We start from the raw sequence: 18,487 nt of genomic DNA, 5'->3' as shown, positions 1-18,487 counted from the left end.
ATAAAGATTACGTCCCGGCGCCGTGCGAGCGACAAGAATTCAAAGCCTTACTTAAACTGGATGGAATCTTGTCTTGCCTCCCTGCCCATCCCGGCCGTGCCATCGCGAGCACGTCTCGTGGGCGCGTCTCAAGGAGACGAGGGCGGCTTGCCCGTACGCATCGTTGTCAACCAGGATCACTTGGTTACCACATGGCCTTACCAACCCGACCAGATGCCAATGTAAATACCCCGCTGCGTGCTCCAACCAATAAACACTTATTTGCTATTACGCACTACAAGGCTGTGCATCATCATAAAATTTCTCTCAACATTACATTCTGAGCGAAGATTCGGGCCTATAATCAACCTAAAATAAGACAACACACTGGCCTTAAAATGTAACGATGCATGGAATAGGCAATCATCTTTGATCAGAGAATATTACTAAACTTCAGTAAAACGTATCAACTTTGAAATCACACGTATGAATTATGCATAAATCTGAGACAAATTCACAAACAAATTCAGATGTACATTGTGTACACACTTTACGTATGTATTGTATATGTACATGCTTGCTGATTAACATACATGTACAATGTATTGCTGATAGAGATCAGAATTTTTGTCATTCCTATCATGTAATCAGAGTAATCGTTGGATCAGAGAATATTACTAAACTTCAGTAAAATGCATCAACTTTGAAATTACATGTATGAATTATGCATAAATCTGAGACAAATTCACAAACAAATTCAGAAGTACATGCATTATACATGCTTGCTGATTAACATGTTTTGCTGATAGAAAATGAGAATTTTTTTTTATTCCTGTCCTGTAATCAGAGTAATCGTTGGATCAGAGAATATTACTAACGTTCAGTCAAATGTATCAACTTTCAAATTACATGTACATGTACACATGAATTATGTGCCGGTATAAATCTGAGATAAATTCACGAAACAAATTCAGATTACACATACGTTTACTACATGCTTGCTGATTAACATACATATGTATTGCTGATAGAGATGTGTCAGACATTTTGTGGGAGAAAAAATTGATTCCCAACGTGTAAGTTAAATCAAATTCAAAAATCAATTTACTTTTATTTAAAAAAGAAAAGGAAAAATAAGGTAGAAACGAAAATCCAGTAATGGTACCCTGGTAACATACAATAGGGAGTGTTCCACAAATCTGTCGAACATTTCCCCCAAATCCGCAGGTGCGCTTTAACCATTTTGTGTGACATATTCAGGAACCCATAAAAGAAAACGCAGCCAAGTCATCATCACCGGTAACCCGATGACATTGCCGGATACCAGTTTCCTGCTGTTATTAATGGTTCTGTCTGTGCCCTTGTACTCTATGCTCGGCTGGCTCTCTGCCAAGCTGACAACCCCCCCCCCCCTTCAGGCTCAATCACAACAGGAATTTGAGCTGGAGAAATCTGAAGGGAAGGGATCGGCTTGTATCCCAGAATGGAAAATACTTCAACCGTGTCTGTCTAAACCAGGACCCCAGACGATTACCGATACAACATGAATGGTGGGAACGTGATTCTTCCATGCAAACTACACTCCCTTAATTCCTATTTGTGCACTTCATCATAGTTGTGGGAAAAAAATTGTCAAGCGAAAAGCTCCATCTTTGTATGGAATTCACGACCAGTCAACCACATCAATGAATGGCGCAAACTGGAAAGAATTTTACATTTCAATGCCACTTCATATTGCAGTCACTGACGGTCAAAAAGCACACTGAAGCGACAAACTCAGAACAATGCAATAAATGGCGCAGGATTTTTTGACAACTTACATGTGGTTGGGCAGTTAGTTACATTTAATGACTAGTTATGTATTATTATGAAGTACTGGTAATAGTAAGGAATTGGTCAATAAATTAAGGAAACTGAGGAGACGTCATCCACTGTAAACATTTTGTTCACTTCAGTTTGCTTAACAAGAAAAATGGCGTAATATGTAATTTTTACATCATCTTTGCCTTAACCCTAGGCCTTTTTGCTAGGAACCATCCTGAATCCTCCAAAAATAAATCGTGCATGTTTGTTCAAATGAAGGATACCCACTGCCTCACTCCTTCAAAATCCTCAAACAGCCCTGCCTTTCAAAATGCATTCAGCCTCAAATCCTCCAAAATCCTCCTCTTCTTCAAACACCATTCGGCCGCAATTCCCAAAAATCAACCGATACTGATTATGTTCATGTGCCCTAATCCTCCACAATCCTCCAACTTGTGCGTTGAAATTTTTTGTGAGTAATAGGCCTAAACTTTCAAGATAAACACAGTTGACAACATTAATAGGTTGGGCCAATGTCTACCATGTCTGACCATTACCCTGTATGGCACATTAAAAAAAGGCTTGATTTATGACCAAATGCCTGTCAGATTTGTCTAAAAATAAGGAGTCACTCCTTTGTCCACGGTGTGTGCTTATCATCAGGCAGTACCACTCGGCCACCTGTCAGCAATGAACTTCAGCACAGAAATATTCAAAACTGTTTAGCAAACTGCGAGTTAAAGTTTATGGACGGCCCAACCAACGTTTCATCAAAAAGCACATGTTTACTCTAACATAAAGACAATTTATTTTCCCAAACCCCATGCAAAGATATGATTTGGCTAGAGTAGGCGAACTGTCTGCCTGTATTCAAAGATTCTGACAATAAATCTGTCTTTAAAATAAGAATAAACAAAAATTATAGTATTTATTTAAATTATAGTATTCACATTGGACATATGGAAATTTATATCAAAAATATAAAAGCACTGTGGTTAACAAGTAACCAAAATCACTTGAAGAAACAACCCAACAAAACAAAATCCGGAAAAACAAACACCGATGACAAGAAATACTCACGCAAACTAAACAAAGCGAGGGAATGTTTGTTGATTGTTTTGATATTTTTTTATGATTCTGTGAACAAAATGAAAATAACATGTTAACCATAACCCCCTAACGGCCAAAGGGTTCCTCAGGACTACCCTGCTAAATCCAACAGAGTCCAACGGTTACTTCCTGCTAAATCCAACAGAATCCAACTTGGCATTATTTAATATCAGTACCCAATAGAATCCGACTCTAAATATTTACATGTTAATTTGTACAAGGGATTTCTGCTCAATCCAACAGGCTAAAATTGCAGAAAGCTTGAAATTTCAATCCCCAAAAGCCCCAAATGTGTAGTTGTACATTAAATTCTACATGTTATCAGGTGTATGTGTATGTAATGCACATGTATTTATACACTGATGCAATTTACATTGTACATGTAGAATGTATAACATTTTTTGTTACATTTCATTACACACAGGAAGCATTAATAGATACAATGTATACTTCCACAAGTTATAATATTCTGTAGAGTATACAATGTTCATGTTTATAACAGTACTAGGAAGAGGTTACATAAACTGCAATTCCAAACATTTCAGTGCCAACAATTTATTACATGTTGTGCCATAAAATATTTTGTACTGGTCTGAACCAGTCAAAGTCTCCCCCCTTAATAATAATGGTACATCCTGTTTGGCAAGCTGCCAGCCACTCAGTAGAGGTCAAAGGGGATATGTATGGGTTAGGGACCACCACAACAATTCCTTGTCAACAACAAGGCTCATAATAAATCTCTTCATCTGCCCTTGGGGTTCAATAAATTGATACATGTTTGGGAGAAATAGAAATGTGTCATTTCAAGTAAACAACTTACATAGGGCCTACATGTACATGAGTGTTTAAAATCTACAGGGAGGAACGATTGTGGGTGTATTCAGATGATATCGTGCTGATGAATTAACAGGATACGTTTTTATTTTTAATGAATCAGCCAAAATTATTAATAATTCACAAGTTGGCCAACAGAATAAATGATATCTTGATAAATATCAGGTTAATTATTTCAATAAAATCTGTTGCAAAGTAATTTTTAAAGCTCTTACATGTATGCCCTCCCCCCCCCCCCAAAAAAAAATATGACATGCATTCGTGTACAGTATGGCAGCCAAATTCAAAATTTTACAAAAATTTACAGCTGTTCAAAAGAAAAATTTACAGTTCAAATTTATACCTTTAAATGCACTTCCTATACTGGTACATGTACCTACATTATAAATGCCTTAATCCTCGTACATAATACGCAGTGCTAGATTAGGAAAAAAAGAGTATTGAATTTAAGATCAGTATCCCCTGTGGTTGAACTATTTCAACATTGATTGTAAATTGCTACCAAACGTTGACATCTTGGATTTTAATATAACCCTGGGTTATAACAAGCTGTGTCATAATTAAATAGAAGAGTTCAACTCCAAATGTTTAAATATCTTTGGGGGGATTTTTTTTTGGGGGGGGGGCATTTTCTAAAGAAGCGAACTTGTCAAAATACACCCCTGGTTCAGCTGAATCGGCGAACGGGCAAAATATACCAAAGTAATCAAAGCATGCAAAGAAAAGCTGGAAAAACTTTCTCTCTAAAAATACAAGGGGAAAAAGCCCCATCTTGTACTTGTTTGTGTGTGTAATTCATAGGGGATTCCCACCCTTCCTGGCCTATGATGAAATAGAGGAGATGACAGAATCAGCTTTCCTGTTCCAATCTTATTTGTTTGATCACCCCCTCTCCCCTCCCCCCCCCCCCCCCCCCCCCCTCCTCTCCTTCTTGGAGCATTCCATCATTTCTCAGACTTCAGGTCACGATTTGGTGACAAATTTTCTGGGGCGTCTGAAACAAAATCTTGCAGAAACCAAAACCGTTTAAAAAACACAAAAAATCCAAGTGTAAATTCAGTACTCTGCGTATCGTGAAACTTTAGGTCCAGGAGTAAACAAGTCAGCATAACCGGATCTCTGGATTCTGCGGAAAATTTCTTTCCTCGGGCGACAGAAGCATCAGTACCCGGGCACCGATCGAATTCCAAGCCCAAAAATACACGGTGAATTATTCGCTTTTTTACAAATGTCCTCATGAATCAGGGAGTGTTTAATAACTGGTCATATTTCTTCTGTTTAGGGTTCACAAGAAATGTTGTGACAAGGAATAGATTTGTTTGGTTTAAAAATATTCCGAAAAAGGTTGGGTTTTTTTTTGGCAATTGGTTTTTGGTGGTTGTGGTGCTCCATATTAATTAAAGTAAAGAGAAACAAAAAGTAGTATCTTTACGTTAAAGGGAATATACAACATTTGCAAACATCGAAAAAAAAAAGTACCAAGTTTTTGCGAAATACCTTAATAGGATGTTGGTAAATGACAGTCTAAAGCATCCTGTAAAATTATGGCACCTGGTATACTGTCATTTTCAAGAAAAGTGGTATTTTTGTATCAATTTCCAACGCTGATCGGCCGATCAGCGTTGGAAACAACTGGCTTTTTTTTTCAAATACTGGACCCAATTGACCATTGCACTTGTTTGCAATCGATTACAAACCTATGAACGGGTACGAGCCAGCTAGACTGGTTCCCTGACCTTACAATTCCCCAATGTATGTAAACTGCTCTGTTTCTTCTTATATAGAGTCAGGGAACCAGACTACAGGAAAATGATCGTTTTTCTTGGTTTTTATAGCATTTTCGAACCCAAAACTTCCAAAAAGTCAGTGTAACTATATTTGCTATATATTTCTAACCCCCCAATTCCATCCATTTCTGAAAATTACAGCAAAAGCAAATGATGTATATTCCCTTTAAGAGGGTGTTTTGAAATTAATTTTCTGTAACATCTGCATTCATTTCGTATATATGCAGGACAAAGATGTGTACAACATGTCAAATATGCAGTACTTACATGTACCACAAAAATAGACATGTACCTCTAAAAATCCATGTATAAAAACATAAAAGGAAATGTAAACAAACACGACAAACTAAAACCTAGGATTTTAATCTAAGCAGTGCAGGTACATGCACATATCCCTTGAAAAGAAAGGACTCAGTAGGGGAAAAAACAGAAAACTGCTGAAAAAAAAATGATGGGATATACAATCTTCACCTGAGGCAGTGCGGATATTCCAGAAGAAAATATGATTTCTTCCCTTGGGGCCGCAACAAATATGAATTTCTGGATTCAATTTCAGCCGATGTATGATTATCATTATGCAGCCTCCGGTGCACTTACAGCAATACGTGTTTTCGGTTTCTTGCCTGATCTTACTGAATGAATTTATTAGCAGGCAGGTTTTTTGGGGATATCATTTCAAAGAATTGTCATGGGATTGAAATTGTTTGTTTTTGTTTCAGCAGCAAAACAAAATCATGTGTTATCATTAATTCCAGAAATTCTTTGAAATGAGAGTCGGGGATACAATGTATATGAACAATGACATATTGATTGAACTTAAAGGGAATAATACAACATTTGCTTACTCTGTAATTTTCAGAAATGAATGGATTTGCGGGGTTAGTATTTAATAGAAAATATTGTTACACCGACTTGTTTGAAAATTTGTGTTTGTAGATACTGGAAAAACCAAGAAAGTTTGGTTCCCTGACCCCACTTAAAATGAAACAGAGCAATTTATAGACGTCGGGGAATTGTAAGGTCAGGGAGCCAGTCCAGCTGGCCTGTACCTGTTCTTGGATGTTTTAATCAATTGCAAACAAAATGCGGACTAACTAAATATAGTTAATTGAGGGAAAAAGCCAGTTTAGTCCAATGCTGGTTGGCCGACCAGCGTTGGAAATTGATACAAAAATATCACTTTTCTTGAAAATTTCAGCACGCCAGGTGCAATGATTTTACAGGATGCTTGAGACTGTCATTCACTAACAGTCCAGTAAGGGTTTTTTTCATAATAATTTGGTAGATTTGGTTTTTGATGTTTGCAAATGTTATTCGCTTTAACTTGCTACATTCTACTTACGTGTACACAATGCATATTAATTACTGCAATCACTTTCATGGTTGCGCTGTGAGAAATTACAAATACATTTGAACTTTTTAGAATTCCCTCCAAGCCATTTATGAATACAAGTTTCTTTAGTCGTCCGGTTTGAATACAAAGCAAACTGAACAAAATGTACAGTGGTTTTGAAAACAGGAAAGAACTGTTTACCGATGTACTTTCAGTGCAATATTATAACTATGTATATGAGAACTTTTAAGAATTCCCTCGAAGCCAGTTATGAATACAAGTTTCTTTTGTCGTCTGGTTTGAATGCAAAGTGTAGGGCCTACAGTGGTTTTGAAAACAGGAAAGAACTGTTTTCCGATGTACTTTCAGAGCAATATCCCGGATATTCTTCCGCTTTTCATGTGGAAATGGAAATGAACTAAAGGTGTGTCCAAGGTTGAACATGATCATACTTTGTACATTTATGCACATACAGTGGAACGCCGCTATAACGAACATCGCAGGATCCACAGAAAGTGTTTGTAATAACGATCCTTCGGTACAGCGATTTTGAACCGCCGGTACCCTCTTTTGACCAATAGAGAACTGGCATTTCGAGTAGTCGTCATGAAACTTTAGCAATGGGTGGTTTTCCCTTTTATTCCTTGGGGGAAAAAAAGCCATCTATTGCTCTTCAACATTCAAACATGATGTAACCATGGTTGGTTTGATGTTCAGGAATTAAAAGTGACTGAAATAGCATTTAATACATCCGGTAGATTTTTTGTTACTCTGTTGACTTTTTTTCAACGACAATGTTTGGTACCTTTTGTACATTAAAACCGGGAGCCATGGATGATGTTCAGTATAACCAAATGTTCGGTATAGAGGTGTTCAGTATAGCGTTCCACTTTACTTACGTACATGTATATCAGCACAACAATGTGAAATATCATGTGATGAGCATGTGTTACGCATATAAAAATGGCAACCTTAACCTGCAGAGATCCCACCCATGGTTTTGGTAGTTTTTTTTATGGTTTAGGGTTCACGTCTGGGTTCACAAAATGTAATTTTCACTATTACATGTGTAATAGTAATTTTCATTATTACATGTGCTTATATATTGTTTGAAGTATACACACACACACAAAGACGATGGTGTAACTTAGGAACCTTTCCATATGCTTTTAGTGTGCCTTTCCAAAGTGCGTTTTGTGTCCGTTATGTACAGTACATGAGTCTATTTAGGCCTATTTTCTTAACTGTAGGTTGACAAAAAACGGACTGGAAAAAATGCATGGAAAGCACAGGCAGTTTTACAACTCACTGTTGGATTTTGACAGAATTAGAAAGAGAAAGGATCCTATACAGAGTAGGAAAAACTCATTGGCATTTTGGTTAACATGAATTGTCAGACTTATATCATGACAAAATCATCAACTCAAATTATACACGTTTGTGAAACCAGAACATGTGTTAAAATTTACAAATTCTGAGAAGTCTTTCTTCTTAAGTACGCACTTCCGAGAATCTTCCGAGCCGAACCCTTGCAAACAAAACTCACAGTTGGGAAAATCAATACAACTTTACAACTTAACATTTGACTGATAAGCCTTTCCCCGGGAAACCCGATTAACTGATAACAGGTTTCTGATAACTCCTTGTTGACACAAGAAAAACAACAAAGACCTTTGACATCTATGAAATTGTGTAAACAGACGTGTCACTGAGTTTCCGAAGGTGGTCACAGTTTCTCCGCAAAAAAAATTGACTGGTGCCAGTTCTTTTTTTCTTCTTTTTCAGAATAACTGTTGTACAACACTGAAAATTAAAAACAACTAAAACATGCTTTCTGAAAGGCAGTCCTTTTTTTTGTGTAAAAATCACAAATATATTTTTTTCTTCAGAATTACACTAATGATGGCTTGGTTGTAATATTTCAACTTAACAGATTCTCTGTAAACACAGAAATTGGAGAATTACAGGAATTGAATGATTTTCATGACACTGTACACTGTCTGTACACTGTACATGTATATGTTTGCAAAATTGTGAATAATTTTAGTGACTAGGGCAAAATACAGTACGTTTGGATGTGCAAAAAATAAAAATTACACGAACAGTGTATATGTGTGATAGAAAAAGTGCTTATTTCCAACAACTAAAAGATGGTGTTTGTTTACTATATCGTACGAAAATACTTCTTGACACTGGTTAACCATTACTTTATGCGGACCCTTCCAACAGAACCATGCAAAAGAATGAAAAAAAAAAGATTTCACACATTTTTGTTTTCCCAGTTGCGGCAAATCGGAATGTGCCATATGACATGATGAAATTCTATTTGCAATTTGTGGTTTTCGATGCACTCACATGTACTGTGCTTATGACTGAATCATCCGTGGAAAATTACACGTTGCACACCATCACTGCTAAAATACAGGATAAATCTTCTCAAGCATGACTACCTGACCTGAACTTGAAGCAAGAACCACACGCCATGACTCACGTCTCTCACGCAGCGACCAGAAATTCTTTCATTTCACACAAAAAACTGATCATATAAGATGGATTTTTAATTTTTTTCTTCAAAATGTGGTTTGCAATAACAGATTACACAACCCTGTCAAGTGATATCAAACCCAGGAAGTAAACTATTAATAGGCGACATAAAATATCACTCAACTATGCCGGGCATCAGTCCAAGAGACACATTACATCAACCACTTTGACATGTTTGTCTATCATACATGTAGCGGACTAAGGGAACCTTTACAAAAATCCTTGCCCCAATTTTTGTAGATTGGTCTAAGCCTGTCCATTGGGTTAAGCACTGTATGGATTGGCCAAACAATAACCAGAACTCTCAATAGCCAAGTGACAATACCAAGCTGGAACCCCTAGTTGGCCAGTCCCTTTGTTGCCCATGAATAGCGCAATACAAAGACTTGTATCCCTGGCCAAAGAGAGTTGTTCCACGCTACACCCTAAATCGATCATACCAAGAGAAAGGCTTTTTTTACTTTCCAAACACCAGTGGTTCTGGCTCTTTGAAAAGGAAAAGAAGGGGGGTAGCTTTTGATACAGACAAGTTGTTGAACTGCCAAAGGAAAGCTTAGGGACCGAGGATTAGCTTTTTCATAAACACAGACTAAGAATGCCTGAAAGGGATGTTTTAATTAGCATTTGAAATGATGTCTACATCATTATATCATCCTTTCAATGTTGAGTAAGTGTGTAGTTATTACTTTAAAGCCCAAAAGATAATCACTGAATGGTTGGATAGGAGAGATGCTTCAGGAACCCCAACATGCATGTTTAGGGACTGCCTGTTCAAATGATTATGAACACAGTTATTTTTTTTTTGTCATAATTTTACAGAAAAAAAATATAAAGTGAATTGGACATTGATTTTCACATGAAAAGGTATGAGTAGAAAACCATGTAAAATGGTTTACAATTTGCATGCATCCATTTTCATTAAAACTAAATCCATAATTTCAACATCCTACATGACATGCATGCGGACATAAAAATACACGCTTAAGTTACGGTAGCACAATCCAAAACAGCGCCTGCTTGTTACAAATTATGCCAAATTTATGACCCCTCAAGTTTTCTTTTTATAATTAACACTTCTCACTGTATTTCATATTACATTTGAATATATATTCATTTATATGGAAATGAGTTACACTAAAATGACAGGCTATTAAAACTTAATCTGTCTATAATTGCCTGTAGCTACTGCAGTATAATGTGTATTTTTCTACATGTTCATTTTTATAGTGCAGTTTTTATTCCCATGGACATTACAGCACAGTACGTGTTCAGCCATGCATGCGCAGTAATTCTATATTACCTAGGATTAATTTTGTTTTAATTTCAAATTGAACGCATATGAGTAACGTCTCGGGTTTCTTGCGTGGGCTGTGTTTGAACGATACTCCGCAAAAACATGTGAAGACTTGCTGGACTTATTGCAACAGAAAAAAAACCCCACAATTTGCAACACGCATAATTTATCACCTCTAACTAAGATTATTTCACAAAATTCAATTAATGTTGGAAAACGTGAGAACAGTCCTCGGAAGAAAAAAAAAATAACATGACAGCGTTTCCAAGTTAATTAAATGGAAAAGTTCAGGCTGTAATTAAATATAGCGTGCGGGATGTGTGTCACTGCAATGTAGCGTGTGCGAGCGTGCCCTTTTCATTACTGTCACAGCATTTACTGGACGGCAAGGGAGGGTCATTTACAATACGCACCGTTTCCCCGAAACGTTTCTGAACGTAAACAAATTTCAACCACTGATGGACGACCCTGCTTTCTTCCCAACCATTAATCAAAAATGACCAAAAAAAACCCAAGCAAACTTGTAATCAACTGATTCTCTGGACAATTTGATCAATGACAACTGTATGCATCTTTGATACTTTAGAACATTTTTACACAGGGTTATCGTCTTGTCATTTTCTCCTACTATGAAAGGTAAAACATTCTGGGAATTCACTTTTTGAAAACCGCACATTTTGCTTCATGAATGGAGGCTAATTTGACGCACATAGTGATCAATCATTGGCTTCCATGTAAGCCCTTGTTTGGCCCGTTTCTAGTAGAATACTCCCCCATGCAAATTACTCATCACCTCCTGAGGTCGAACGTACATGACACGCAACATGGCCATTGATACAACAAGCAAGCTGAAGCTACATGTAACTAACTTCTTCTTTTTTTCCCCAACGAAGAAATCTTGTACAGGATGTCCAAAAATAATTCTCTCTAACTTTACGTAGACCGGGCATGAGTATGTCTCATGATAATGCTGATTTGCTACCAATCCCCTTGGTAACTGACATTTCTCAATCACTATAGTCCTGAAGTCAAGGTTCTTGCAAATGCTACATTCATGTACAATGATACTTTTTTTACATTTACACAAGTGAAGGAAACATAACCTTACACAAAAGTAAGGAATCACATATTTTTAAAGACTAACAATTTCAGGAAAAGTAGACGGATCCGCAGTTATCATCAATAACTTTTCATCCATGGATCCAGTCAAAACGATAATTTCATTTTTTGTTTGAAATGACAAATTATTTTCAGATATTAAGTTTTCCTGAATCAGTTTTCCCTACATTCTTTACATTGTATTACTATAAGTCCATGTATTAACATACAGATCTATTGTTTCTACATTTGAACTTCACGAATGAAACATGCAAGATGATATAATGATGTATACGAGAGTTGAACGAATTGTGTGCCACTGAAAATGAAACAGAATATACGTCGAGGCAAGTTCATGTGCAGGTAACTCCAACGAAAATTTACCCTGGTCTTATTTCAAAATATTACAACACTCTACTTATTGCAACAACCATTTACCATAAATGTTACAACACTCTGCTGATTGCAACACTCATTTACCATAAATGTACTATGATTAAAAGAAACTGAAATGTACGAGAGTGAAATGAAAGATTATTCAGTATCAAAACTGAACGGCCATTTCAAAAAACAGATTTCTTGATTTTGAAACAAAACGAAATGTGGAAAACAGGTCACTGAAAAATGGAACTCAAATATTCTATGACAGCTTTTACTTTATTTTTATATGTAACATTGTGAAGACAACCTGAACGTTTATTGAAAATGATATTCCCGACATTCAGTACAAAATTTAAACAAATTAAACATGACAATTTGGAAGTCAATCTATATTTCAGTTCCATCTCTGAATAAATCTTTCAATCACCTTACATTTCCCGGGGGAAAAAACAACAACAAATGTGCAACACTTTTAAATCTAATTCTAAAAAAACACAACAAAATATATCAATTTCAGAAAGTTTCAACAAATATTTCACTTACCAAGTCATTTTCAATTCCACCTGGGCAAGACGTAACTGTAAGTAACTCTGAAAAAAGCGGAGAAATAAAAAGGCGAAAATATATTGTCAGGCCGTGACAGCGCTTTGATACGAAGATGTTTTCTTGAAGCAAATCTTGGTAGTCTATCCTTTCGCTTTCACAGATGTATCACAGTAATTCAGCACACAGGAATAAGAATTCAAAACCAGTATAATTTTTTTAGCATTGCAAGAATACTCCGGCTATGCTATAAACCCACAGCCTTTCCAATTTCTATTAAAACACATGTACTGAACGGACCGCAGGTGTACCAATGTGCATTGCTGGATATTTCTGGACCGTTCCATTTTTCTCCCCTGTGAGGGTCACGCTGATAAACAAATGTCATATCTCTAGACTCACCGGCTTTGTTACAGCAGATAGTTTTGATAAAATTCCTGTTTCGCTATCATGGGACAAAAACGGGCACGTTTCCAAATCTGCCAAAAACTTGCAACTGAAATCATAATTTGTGCAATCTGATGAAAATCCCGACCCCTCCGGTGCCCCCGAAATAGACCCGTCTCTTGTGTGGCAACACAGGAATGAGAGAGTCCACTGGTGTGCAGGGGGTGTTTACTTTCTAATCCGTTTCTTTCACACAAGCTGTGTGTGTATGTTTGTGTAGTGATGGCGAGGTCATGTAGACTGTTGCATTGCAAACAGGTTGTGCATAATTTCGGCTGGTGTTGTGGTTAGGAAGACACACAATGCCAGTAATGCATGCATGAATGGTGTCTAATGACTCCACATGGACACAGAAACCAAACACAAACAAGGGGGAAAATAAACCACCACACTACTAGTACTACTAATCAATAGCTTTCACTTTTTTTCAGAGGAATTTGACTGCTTCCTTTTTGAAGGGAAAACCCCAAGCTGGAACAGTTTTTTCAACAGCAAAAGCAAAGCCCATCCGGGGATTTGCTTGTTTTAAATCAATTATCAGAAGGAAAAGAGAAGCATTCAGATTTTTTTTTTTTGTAACAGTACATCATCATAAATCATTTCAAAATATATGTATTACAATTTTGCACTTGATCAGCGTGCATTCAAATTGCAAGAAGCTGAAAACAGACATACAATTCTTCTACAATTCTAAAACACTACGTTATCAAGATTATTATTCTCACACTGTTATCAGTAGAAATATGCCACTTAAAAAAGTCCAGGAGTTTTAATTCAAATAAGACGAATCAAACATATTCTCAGACTGTTATCAGTAGAAATATGCCAGTTAAAAAAGTGGAGGAGTTTTGATTCAAATAACATGAATCAAACATATTCTTTAAAATGTTGTTCTCGCATGTATCTTATTTTTTTAATTCGTAATCTCATGGTTAAAAATGCTACGTTGTGAGTCATGTAAATTCTAGTTCACCGTAGGCCTACCGTACATCCATACGTATTTTAAAATCCATAAAATTATGATGCAATTAATGTTGAGGATTTTTCAGCATACGCTTCTGAATATCAGCGTGCAATTACATGCCTGCTTTATCATGATGTACACACAACACAGTCTACTATGCATGTACTTGAATAATGAGTACAAAGAGATACTCAATCAATTTCCAACAATGAACAGTATTTCATCAAATTCCATCTAATAAAAAAATACAGATTTGATTGATGAGAAAAAAAATACAGAACCCGAAGCACATGAGAGTTAAATTGAAGCAGCACCAAACAATAAATGACCCTGTCCCGAATCCTCCCAAATCCCGCGTCTAATTTCTCCCAAATTCACTTCTTCCTTTCCTTGTCTCCCCTCTGTCGCTGTTCCCACCTCTCTCAACAGATGGCCGGGCCTGGACTGGCCAGCGAGCAAGCCAGAAAAAAAAAAGGCGAGAAAGATCCTCACACACCACGCCCGGCAACAAAAGCCACTCAGGACCTTACCGCGTGACCCAGAGACAACACAACAAGCTCCAAGAGAGAGGAAATTGACTAGATTGCCAAGCTTCGGTCTCTGATCTTTTTTTTTTGTGGGCAGCTTTTTTTTCGGGGTGTCTCAAGCTCAGCAGATTTTTTTTCTGAGAAAAACAGGAAATCTTGGCAATCGATGACTGGGCATGGCCGGGAACCCCATGATCAGCCGAAGTGACAGTCTTGCCCGGTCATGCATCTGCTACTCAGAGTCCGTAACCAACAGCGGTAACTCCGGCCTTTAAAAAACAAAACAAATTCCACTGACGGTCCTAAAACTATGATTTCTCTGAATCCAAATACCGGTCGCCTTAGGGCATTCATTAGAAATGTTCCCAATCAAAATGTTTTCTGTAAAAAATACAAAAAAGGAAATCCAAACACCGGTCGCCTTAGGGCATTCATTAGAAAAGTTCCCAATCAAAATGTTTTCTGTAAAAAATACAAAAAAAAGGAAAGGCAGAAATTGTAATCAAGATTTCATTATCTTGTTTATGTTCAACTCAGTGTATTCAATAACACATGTCGACACTATTATTAGCAGTATGAATCATATCCCGTTAACTACATGTACATGTATGTACCAAAAGATTATTAATAAGTCAGCCATTATTTTTAAAGCTAACACTTCAATATGAACCTCCGGATCCGATTTTGTCATTCAACTGGATTCTACATACATTTTACATAATTATACTCGGTTTTACTGCATACCAAAACATAATAAGTCAGCCATTATTTCCAAGCTAACACTTCAGTATGAGCCTCCGGATCTCATTTTGTCATTCAACTAGATACTACATGTATATTTATACATTTAGAAATATTTTGAAAGATATACATGTACAGTACATGTAATATCTGGGCCAAGTACAGGCTACACCTACATGTACATGTACAATTGTCATTTACATGTACCGATTGTAGTTGTTTCCTTGTACTGATGTTGGTGCTGAAAGATTTAAGCACATTTGATATAAAAAAGCAAGCTTTGGATTCTACTTGTTCTGATGATTGATGTGGTGTCCTTTCATCCCTAACCCAAAAGCGTTCATTTGAATGATGAAGAAGCTTACTGATTCAATTGGGCTTGGTTATGGCCATTAGGCTGAATGTGGTACATGTATCACCCTAACCCTCCTCAATCCTTCAAAATCCTCCTTGTGGGTTTTGGAGGATTTTGGAGGATTGAGGCTGAATGGTATTTTTTTCAGAAAAGGATTTTGGAGGATTGAGGCTGAATGGTATTTTGAGGCAGGACTTGTCTGACGATTTTGAAGGATTGAGGGGCTGGGTACCCTTCATTTGAACATAAACTTGTGTGTGTGTGTGCAACATTTTTGGATGAGGAGGATTTTGGAGGATTGAGGATGAACGCATTTTGAGGCAGGAATGTCTGAAAATTTTGAAGACTTTAGGCGCTGTTGTAAAATTTTGGAGGATTGAGGATGGTTCCTGGCAAAAAGGCCTAGGGGCTTAGGGTTAATATTACTATCAGGCTAAATATGGTACATGTACATGTGGTACTGTGTATAATGTACATGTACTATACCGGACTTTTTTTTAATTTGTAAGTGAAGTCATTCCCATAAAAAAATCCAACCACTGATCAAAACCATAATCATATTCATCATTGAAAATTGTCATCAATCAATCATAATAATCAGAGAAAGTAACGACATGGCTCCCAACAGATGTGCTTGTTCAAAAAGGATACCAACCAGCAGTAACGAAAATTAAATTAAAATTCCATACGCAAATACATAAGGGTCAGCATCTATGATTGTACACGTATGTGTCCACAGCCTCCCTATTCAAACACAAAGCACAATGAACACGTTGGAAATTTGAGTCATCAAAAAAAAAAAAAAAAAAAAAAAAAAAAAAAAAACGACAGGATATTATAATTGTGAGCCCTGGGTCCTGAATTGAAAGGGCCACAATATTTGCACAATATACATTCATTGTCATCTGGATAATAACATACATTGTATTCATTTTTTTGAAATGTCTGGGTGAGCAGAATATTAATAGAAGGGCAATTATATGAAGATTATATTGCTGCCATCATGTATACACAAATATGTATGTGGATGAATAATCATGGGCCACAAGTAATGGAATGCAATTTAGAAAGAAGAATCACATGTACGTCACGGTGTATGAATCCATGAGACAGCGCATGAAGTAGAAATGAGATTGTCAATATAAAAGTTAAAACAGTCTGAAAATTGAATGAAAAGTCTGAAAGATGCATTTCTTTTCACGCTGATAATGTCTTTCTCTGGGATAAAAAGGCGGATTTCAGACAAAACGTCTGAAACTCTCATGCCTGATATTTAATTAAAAACACGCATCAGTCTAGCTGTCAAAGAGAATGAACCACACACTTTCACAGCTTGGATTAAAGAAAAGAAATAAATGAGCCCGTCCCTGAAGCTCCTACAGAGAGTGCCCTTTGGAATAACAAAAGCCAGTTTGTTTACTCAGAATGTGTGCAGAATGCATGCAGCTCAGGGAGGTCAGAGGGCATAATTGGCAGGATGATCTCATGCAGATTGTAAAGGACCATGTGCCATGTACATGTACATGTATTTACATGTACATGTACATGTACGGTGTATAGAGCAATAGGAAAATCTGTTACGAGGTCAAATACGCTGTGTCTAATGACTCCTTTCCTTCCTGTATTTGTTGAAAGCAAAGCAAAGTGCCAAAGGAGAGTCCTTGGACAATTGTACATGTACATCTACAGGTTATTACTTCATATCCAGTTATAACAATATTGCATGTTAATGTACTGGTACATGTACGTATTCACTACATGTACATGTACATAACCATTAAATAATATGCATTTATGTACAGATACAACATGTACATTTTCATAGATAACTTATTTTTAGTTTGAGACTCTGTGTAAAAAGTAATTAACATCTTGTTGGCAGAAGTTACGTGTGATTTACAAAACATACATGAAAACGTACTGTGAAGTTACATGTACATGTACTATGATGTAGGAAACATAGTATTAAAACTAGGCATGTGCATGTTGATGTACGTGTACACATGTGTATTACAATTAAAACCATGGGCTTGGTTTACCATAGTTGTACAGGGATAGTAGGCCCCCTACTTGATTTACATTATACACCTGTGCATGCTGGTTAATTAATCTTTCATTAAAATGTCTGACTCTATATGTGCTTGAGCACAAAAACATGTGTGGATGCAGATTAAAACTGAAGAATAAAATGAAAGCGAAAAAAAAGGACACCCTTCACAAAATTTATTTACTTTTTCCTAAACTTTTTAGTGATCATCAAATAATGTGATATCCAGATTAGAATGGAATTGTCCAGACTATCAGTTTGATTAAAATCTCGACGCAACCACACATTTTAGCCTATCCATATTTTATTGCCTATTCTACATGAGTCACTTTGTTTTTAAATTCAAAATACCAAAAAAAACTTATAGCTCTATGAAAGTACCGGGTACACTGCATTTGTAAAACTGTATGTCTTTACAATTATAACTGTATGTCTTTACAATTATCAGGCATGCAACTGAGAATTTAGAGGAAAAAACGAGGAAATTCCAAACCACATAAGTCTTTGTACAGTGTTTTTCAATTTGTAATGGCATTCGTGAGAAGCAAAAAAAACACGAGGAAATCAGCGGATCTGAGGAAAAGTTGCATACCTGCATTATAACTTTACCTCTTCAAATATCAAAACTGTTCATGAAATGTTAAACAAAACTATAAAAGCTTCACCAGATACAAATGATTTTCACAATTACACCTTTATG

The 18,487-nt window shown here is 36.5% G+C and overlaps 1 protein-coding gene across 1 annotated transcript in view; it reads right to left on the bottom strand.

The window, feature by feature from the left end:
- Nucleotides 1-18,487, bottom strand: part of LOC119739243 (ankyrin repeat domain-containing protein 11-like) — an 84,056-nt gene that overhangs the window by 31,627 nt on the left and 33,942 nt on the right. Inside the window, exon 3 of the mRNA XM_038214100.1 lies at nt 12,707-12,753. The gene's annotated coding sequence lies outside the window, so the exon portion shown is untranslated. The remainder of the gene's footprint in view (nt 1-12,706; nt 12,754-18,487) is intronic.

Source organism: Patiria miniata, unplaced genomic scaffold (genome assembly GCF_015706575.1).
Source record: "Patiria miniata isolate m_02_andy unplaced genomic scaffold, ASM1570657v1 HiC_scaffold_30, whole genome shotgun sequence".
Lineage (NCBI taxonomy): Eukaryota > Metazoa > Echinodermata > Asteroidea > Valvatida > Asterinidae > Patiria > Patiria miniata.
This window is presented reverse-complemented; position numbering and strand designations above follow the sequence as displayed.